This window comes from Mus caroli, unplaced genomic scaffold (assembly GCF_978045245.1).
Source record: "Mus caroli unplaced genomic scaffold, Mus_caroli_1 scaffold_5, whole genome shotgun sequence".
In the NCBI taxonomy this organism is placed as follows: Eukaryota; Metazoa; Chordata; class Mammalia; order Rodentia; family Muridae; genus Mus; species Mus caroli.
The window spans coordinates 140,207,273-140,216,003 of NW_028227260.1; the positions used below are offsets into that span (position 1 = coordinate 140,207,273).

The window sequence follows — 8,731 nt, forward strand, 5'->3', positions numbered from 1 at the left end:
TCAAGTATTAAAAAGAATGAATTTATGAAATTCCTAGCCAAATGGATGGACCTGGAGGGCATCGTCTTGAGTGAAGTAACACAATCACAAAAGAACTCACACAATATGTATTCACTGATAAGTGGATATTAGCCCAAAACTTAGGATACCCAAGATATGAGATACAACTTGCTATAAACGCATGAAACTCAAGAAGAATGAAGACCAAAGTGTGGACACTGTGCCCCTTCTTAGAATTGGGAACAAAACACCCAGGGAAGGAGTTACAGAGACAAAGTTCGTAGCACGATGAAAGGATGGACCATTTAGAGACTGCCGTATCCAGGGATCCATCCCATAAGCAGCTTCTAAATGCTGACACCATTGCATACACTAGCAAGATTTTGCTGAAAGGACCCAAATATAGCTGTCTCTTGTGAGACGATGCCGGGGCCAGGCAAACACAGGAGTGGATGTTCACAGTCAGCTATTGGATGTATCACAGGGCTCCCTATGGAGAAGCTAGAGAAAGTACCCAAGGAGCTAAAGGGATCTGCAACCCTATTGTTGGAACAACATGATGTACTAACCAGAACCCCGGAGCTCTTGTCTCTAGCTGCATATGTATCGAAAGATGGTCTAGTCGGCCATCAATGGAAAGAGAGGCCCATTGGACTTGCAAACTTTATATGCCCCAATATAGGGGAATGCCAGGGCCAAAAGAATGGGAATGGGTGGGTAGGGAAGTGGGGGGCGCTATGGGGGACTTTTGGGATAACATTGGAAATGTAATTGAGGAAAATATGTAATAAAAATATTAAAAATTAAAAAAAAAAGAAAATAAAGTAATGAAAAGTGTTATGACTGGTGCCAACCAGAGATTATTGTTAATGAAAATACATCTGATTTGAGGTTTGTTCAAAGATTGTTGTTTTGGTTTGCCTTTTTTGTTCTATTTTGTTTTTTTCCTGACCTATAAAAATGAGCTATTTTCTATTCTTTTTTTTTTTTTTTTTGGTTTTTGGAGACAGGGTTTCTCTGTGTAGTCCTGGCTGTCCTGGCACTCACTTTGTAGACCAGGCTGGCCTCGAACTCAGAAATCCGCCTGCCTCTGCCTCCCAAGTGCTGGGATTAAAGGCGTGTGCCACCACGCCCGGCTATTTTTTCTTTTTAAAGAAGACTTGCTGTCTTGTCCAAGGCTGCTGTCAAATCCCTGGGCTTAAGTAACCTTCCCACTGAACTCCAAAGTTTGTGACACTACAGGTCTGGGCAGGCATCTATGATCTTTGACAACTTTTTTCTTTATCTTTATATTTTAATAACTGTCCCTGCTTTGAACTAACTGGCTAATTGACTGCTTTGTCTGAAACAGCACTGTCTAAGACAAAAAGATTATTGCTAAGTATGCGAGATTGAAGATATAAATTTAATCTCCTTTACTCATGTCTGCTTAGTCTAGTTAACAAGCAAAACAGTATTACATGGCTATCTTCAGAATGGCAATGTAGCTTATCTGTTCTCACCATTCAAGGAAATGCCCTCTGCTGCATCTCTAGCTCAGACTTCTGTGTGGACCAGACTGAAGGAAAGGCCATCTAGAGACTGCCCTACCTGGGGATCCACCCCATATACATTCGCCAAACCCAGACACTATTATGGATGCCAAGAAGTGCATGCTGACAAGAATCTGATATAGCTGTCTCCTAAGAGGCTCTGCCAAAGCCTAACAAATACAGATGTAGTTGATCAGAGCCAACCATTGGACTGAGCATGGGGTCCACAATGGAGGAGTTAGAGAAAGGACTGGAGGAGCTGAAGGGGTTTGCAGCCCCACAGGAAGAACAACAACCAAAACACCCCCCTCCCAGGGACTAAACCCCCAACCAAAAAATATAAATGCAGGGACCCATGAATCCAGTTGCATCTAGTTACAGAGGATGGTCTTGACAGACATTAATGGGAGGAGAGGCCCTTGGTTCTGTGAAGGCTCTATGACTTCAGTGTAGGGGAATGCCCGGATAGGGTGGTGGGTGGGTGGAGGAACATCCTAATAGAAACAGGGGTAGGGGAGATGATATAGGGGATTTCTGGAGGGGAAATCAAGAAAGGAGATAACATTTGAAATGTAAATAAAGAAAAAATAATAAAAAAAGAAAAAGTGTGTTATTTTTCTTTGTACTCCTCTCTTCTTTTAAGATGTGCAATCCCTCATCATAAATATTTGTACAAAAGTTCATTTTCCTTGTCATAGATGTTGAGAAAAACCCCTTGGCATCTGTTTAACAATAAAATGGGAACTGTAAAAAAAAAAAAAAAAAAAAAAAAAAAAAAAAAAAAAAGACAAGTAAGCCCTCTTCCTATTAGAGACTTAGTTTTAATATTTACTTTATTTTATTTTTGTGTGTGAATCTTTGTCTATATCTGGGTGTATATGTGCATGAGTGTGAGTGTCAGCAGAGACCAGAAGACAATGTTGGATCCCCTGGAGTTGGAGTTATAGGCAGTTGTGAGCCATCTAACATGGGCTCAGGGAAACAAACTCTGATTCTCTTCAACAGCAGTAAGCACTCTTAACTGCTGAGTCATCTCCTCAGTCCCCCAAATTATAACCTTTAATTCATTGAAAGATACAATGAAGAGAATAAAAGGATAGCCCTCAAAATACGAGAAAATATTTGCAAGTCATATATCTGGTAAAGGTCTAGAGTTCAGAATTATAAGGAACTCTTAGGACTTGACAAGTAGGCAAAAAACCTCAATTAATGTGGTCAAAAGACTTCAAAAAAACTGTTTCTCAAAAGAAATATATACAAATGTCCAAAAAGAACATGAAAAGACATTCACCATCACCAGTCCCTAGGGAAATACAAGAAAGAACCATTATGAGCCATAACCTCACACTTACTATGATATCTATAAGAAAAAAATATATACAAAATGAGAAAAGCTAGAAAGTATGTAATGCCCCAAACATTATTGGTGAGAATGACTACAGAAAATACTATAGACAGTTCTTTTGACATTGTGTAAAATTACTATATGACCCTGCAATATTCCTCCTACACATACCAAAATTAACATACATACATCCTCATAGCAGCTCTCTTCACAATAGCAAGGCAGTGGAAATGATTGGCCATAAGTAGATGAACTGATAAACAAGCTGTAAGATACATGTGCAATGGAATAGTTACACCACTGAAAGAAATAACATACTAATATGTGGTCCAATGTGGATGAGCTTTGAAAACACTATGCAAAGACAATGCATTCAAATGCAATATTGGCCTATTTTGCTTGAAATATTTATAATAAGCAAAATTATACAGAGATAATGCAGATGTTTTTTCTGCCAGGAAGGAAAGTCTACAGAGAAACTTCTCAGTGGGCACAGAGTTTTATTTCAGTATGGTAGAAATAGTTTGGAACCAGATAGAGATGTCATCCAACCTTGTGAATGTACAGAATGCAACCAAATTGTTCATACTGAAATGGCTAACTTCAGATTTCCCTTTAATAAACTTACAAATTTGTTTAACTTATACTTTTACGGCTTCATTACTAGCATCACTAACCGTACATTCATCATAGTCAGAAATCTGAGAACAATTCAGAGAATCTTCTTGTTGCTATTGAGAATACCCTAATGAGGATGGAGACTATCTTTTTGAACAGTTGTTCTTTCCACACCATCTATCAGTATCATCTTAATTTAGGTCATATAGTATTTTTCAGTCCTGTCCTAGATACACATTCCTCCTTCAAATTTCAACTTTTCCAGTCTGTTATACACAGCAACAGGAATTAGTGGCTCTCAAATCACCATGAGATCCTATTCTCAATTTTTTTGATCCATTAGATCTACACTTATAATAAGCTCCTCTGTGATGCTGATGCTGCTAATTTACAGCATAGTCAGTCTATGGATTCATTGTTCAATGACTTTCCAGTTTAAAATTCTCTTGTCTTTACCCTATGACCCATGTATGTATGATTATTGCATATTTCTCCACCTTCTCTCTCTGGTCTATCCTCATTATGGAATTAAGCAATTTTCTTTGATAACGATATGTAACTTTGCTGCCTTTTTTTACACAATAGAAACTAACAGTGGCATGTTTAAGGAAAACATAATTTATTAAATGCTTATCATAGACTTGATAAGAACATCAGAGGATCAGCCAGAGCTAACAAGATTGAAGAGAAATACAATATCTAGCCAGCAATGTGACCATCTTGACAGCAGAATGTGACTATTTAACCATTAGCCTCAGGAGGCAGTTTCAGAATGAATAAATTGTATTTGTTTTCCATACTTGAATTCACTAATATTAAAAATACACAGAGGAATACCTTGTGTCACATCATAGTTTCATCCATGCATATGTACATGATTGTTGGTACAGAAAGATATTTACGTGTATTTCATAATCAGTCTGAAGTAACAGAGAAGAAGAAAATGCCCACAGAAGGCAATCAGGCTATGGTTACCAGATTACAATGACAATATACCCAGAAACACCGCAAATATCCACCATTGTTTCCCTCTTTGTGTCCCTCTGTGCTTTGCACAAACTTCCATATTATTAAGGCTTTCAGAACAATTTCTATGTGTGTCTTAGGAGTTTGTTGACAACCGTAACCACTTTTCTTTCTTTTCTATTTCTAGAACTTAGGATAGCATGTGGCATTAAGCAAATAGTCAATAAACTTTTGTTGATCGGTAGATAAATGAACAAAGGAAAGAAATCAAATAAATCCAAAATATAGCTGAATTAATAGATGAAAGAAGGAAGAGAGGTTAAGGGGCAGAGAGTAGTTGTGCAAAGTTGAGGCACACAAAAAGCTGATCGAGAACATGAAAAATTAAAGTCACCTTGAGTAAAATTGCTGGTTTTCATCAGAACCATAAATGTTTAGGAAGAGAAAGCATGTGTACATATGTGTGTGTGTGTGTGTGTCTATCTCTGTGTGTGTGTGAGTGTACCTGCCAGTGTATGTGCACATGGAAGCAAGAGTCATTGATACTGGGTGTTCTCTATTGCTCTCCACCTTTTATTATTGGGATAGAAGCTTACCATCTCAACTAGGCTGCTGGGCTGGACAGCAAACTTTATGATCTGCCTGTCTCTGCCCACCCAGCACTGAGATTACAGACACACAGCACCATGTCTGGAGTTTTGTGTGAGTTCTGGGGTACTAAATGCAGGTCTTTATATTTTCATTACAAGTGCTTTGCCCACTGAGCCATCTCTTTAGTCCCACAATAGATATTTTTAAATAGCTTAATTGACATATAACCAGCATACAACAAATTTCCCATGTTTTAAGTGCTAAATGTGTGTGTGTGTGTGTGTGTGTGTGTGTGTGTGTGTGTGTGTGTGTGTGTGTGTAGGATTGGAGTCTAACACCAGCAACAGAATTTCTCATGCGAAGCAGTTTGAGAATGCTTAGGTTTTGGCCATAAACTTCTCCAGCAGTCTTTTTTTTTTTTTTTTTTTTTACATGTCCCCTACTCATAGCTGAAGAGGTAGGTTACAGACTGCAGCCCAAGTTACATAACAGTTACTCTGCACTTCTTGATTATCTTAAGATCAAAAAGGGTGTGATTTGGACCCAAATCTTTTAAAGAAAAGCCCTATAAAGAAATTACACTGTGTGATACTATCCAATGGATATCACCAGCCTCACCCAGCTGAGAGGAGAGCATCTTCTGATAGCCAAAACAGACTGGTACCAGAAAAAAATTGCCTGTGAGTGGAGTGAGCCTGAGAGAGGAGTCTAATCCTGTGAGTGGAAAACTCAAGCCTCCTGTGGCCCTCTTGTACCAGTTAGGCAGGATTTAAGATCTTTGGGTGGAAATCTACTGGTTGCGTAGCAACCGATACTGCTCCTGCTCATGAATGAGCAGTGTTGGGTAGGGTGGGCCTCCACTCTGCAAATGTAAGGACAGAATTCTTAGGAGATGAGGCAGAGGTGGTCCTTGGGCAGAACTTATTCTTTCCACATCTCGAAATGTACCTCATCTAATGTATCTCATCTGGGATTTGTCTTATTCTTTCCATCAGTTTATTGCCTGGTAACAAAAGACAAGTTCCTTTTTTTATTCCCCTCAAATAAATGACACTTAGCTTGAGAAACACTGTGCTCTGAACAGCTGAACCCAAGTTCAGCCCTGGGCCACTTCCATGTTAATGAAGCCGTTTCTTTATAAGTTGGCCCCACTCCCTGGCAGGCACAGTGGAACATGGACAAATGCATGCTTCGTCTCCTCACCCAAAGAAGGTACTAGAGAAAGGGCATTCCCAGGACCTATCTGTCAGACTCTGTTCTTTGTGCTAGATTTTCCTCAGTATAAGCATCTCATTCTGGCTATAAGGTCCCCCAAGGTGTCTCTACTTCTTTCTTTAAGGCACAGCAACTCCTCTATGGCTCTCTGCTAATGAGTTTATTGTTTTTAACATTCAAAAGAAAGTTCGGCATTAAATGGCTTCCCCTTCTAGCCATTTAGCCCTTAGATGCTGAGAGAGTGGATTGAGGGCATAGATCAATTCACATTTAAGGGTTCTGGCCATTGGGGTCACACTTGATCATAACTTTCAGCCCCACTCCCCTTTTGGCTGTTTCAAAGGCTTCTCCAGCCTTCTCCAGAGGGAATCTATAGGTAACTAAGGGCTTTACATTCAAAGTCTTTGATGCAAGCATGGAAATTGCTATCGGCCACGTGTTGCAGTATTGAAACATGCCTTTGATATCCACCTCCTCCTTGCATGCACTAGGGGTAAATTGATTATCTCAGAGCCCATTCCCATAATCACTAAGGTCCCACCAGAATGAGTGGCATAGGTGTCTGTCTGGATGGAGGATTTCATTCCTGTGCATTCATCGGTGACCTCTGGCTTTCTCTCCAGCAGACTTTCCGCCCTTCTGGCAATTTCCTGAGGGATCTCTTTGGCAATTTGGATGGCAAATTCTGCTCTCACTTCCTTGGCTTTGGTCGACTGAGAAGCAGATATGTCAGGTACCACTACTTGAGCGCTCCCATTGCTTTGGACACAAGCAAAGTGACTATCCCAACTGGCCCAGCTCCACACACAAGAACCGTGTTCCCCAGGAAAACTCAACCTTGACCGCAGGCATAGATCCCCACAGAGAGAGGTTCAATCATGGCCCCTTCTTCAAAGGTGACACCATCAAGAAGCTTGTAGCTGAAGTCAGCACTGTGATTATAGAAGCGGTACATGTTCCCATCATCTGGGGTTGTGGCATAGAAGATCAATGATGCCAGGTTGCATCGGCCAATCTTACAGTATTCATCTATTTTTCAGGGAACTCCAGGCTCGACGGTAACCTGATCTCCTGGTTTTAGATGTTTCATTGATGCTCCTACTTTTTTTTTACTGTTCCAGCAGCTTCATGCTCAATCACCATTGGCTTTTTCACAACAAAATCTCCAATTCGGCCATGCTCCCAGTATTGTACATCTGAGCTGCAGATCCCCACCAAATGCATTTTTAGTAATATGTCATTTGGGTCCAGTTCAGGGATTGGTTAGTTCTCCAGACAAATGTCTTCAGGTCCATGCACCACCAGGGACAGGTTCTCACCCTTAGCTGGAGCTGTGTTGGCTGGACCTGGTGGGGAGCTGGTGGTTCTCTAAATTTGGTATTTTGATAACACCATAATGGAGCTGATGACCATAACCATCACTCTAAAGTTTGCTCACACTCCTTTATAATCCATACGTCCAATCCTCCCCCATATATGCCTTTACCAGTGTTTTCACTCATTGTGAAATACTTTAAATTTTCTATAAGTTCACAGAAAAGAAATATTACACTCTCTGGGTTATTTTGTCATGAGTTTTTTTTTTCTACTCAGTATAATGATTTTGAGATTCATCCATGTTGTTTGGGTATGTTAATAGTTTATCAACATAAAATTCACTCCATTTTATCATTGTGTAATACTCTAGTATATAAATATACCATGGTACATTTATCAGTCTATGAATGTTTGACTTATTTTTAATTTTGAATATTATAATTTTTAAGATAAGATCTCACTATATATCCTAGGCTTGTCTCAAGGTTACAATCCTTGTGCCTCAGCCTTTAGAGTGCTGGGATTATAGGAATGTATCATGAATAAGGAGGTGAATGTGGTGAAACATGGATGTAGTAAGTGGAAGTTCAAACCTACAGTCAGACTCTGTTTCAAAAAAATCAATCAACAGACAATAAAATCAAATAAGGCAGTGGAGAGCATTTACATATGAATCCTCTAACTCCTAGTTGATATGGTATGGCTAAGTCTTACAATAGGCATATTTTTAACTTTAATAACAACTTCCAGATTATATTTCTGAAATGATAAAACAGGTAAACAATCAAATAAACATTGAAAGAGGTGTTTCAGTACTCAGAACTGAGAAGATGTTTTCTTCTTTTTATTTTTCTTAATTAGGTATTTTCTTCATTTACATTTCAAATGCTATCCCAAAGTCCCCCAGACCCCCCTCCCCACTCCCCTACACACCCACTGCCACTGCTTGGCCCTGGTGTTCCCCCATAATGAGGCATATAAAGTTAACAAGACCAAGGGGCCTCTCTTCCCAATGATGGCCGACTAGGCAATCTTCTGATAAATATGCAGCTAGAGACATGAGCTCCGGGGGTACTGGTTAGTTCATACTGTTGTTCCACCTATAGGGTTGCAGAACCCTTTAACTCCTTGGGTACTTTCTCTAGCT

General features: G+C 39.7%; 1 pseudogene; it reads right to left on the bottom strand.

Annotated features, from left to right (window-relative positions):
* Nucleotides 1-6,537: 6,537 nt before the first annotated feature.
* On the bottom strand, nt 6,538-7,769 carry LOC110287089 (sorbitol dehydrogenase pseudogene; annotated as a pseudogene).
* Between the last annotated feature and the right edge of the window lie 962 nt (nt 7,770-8,731).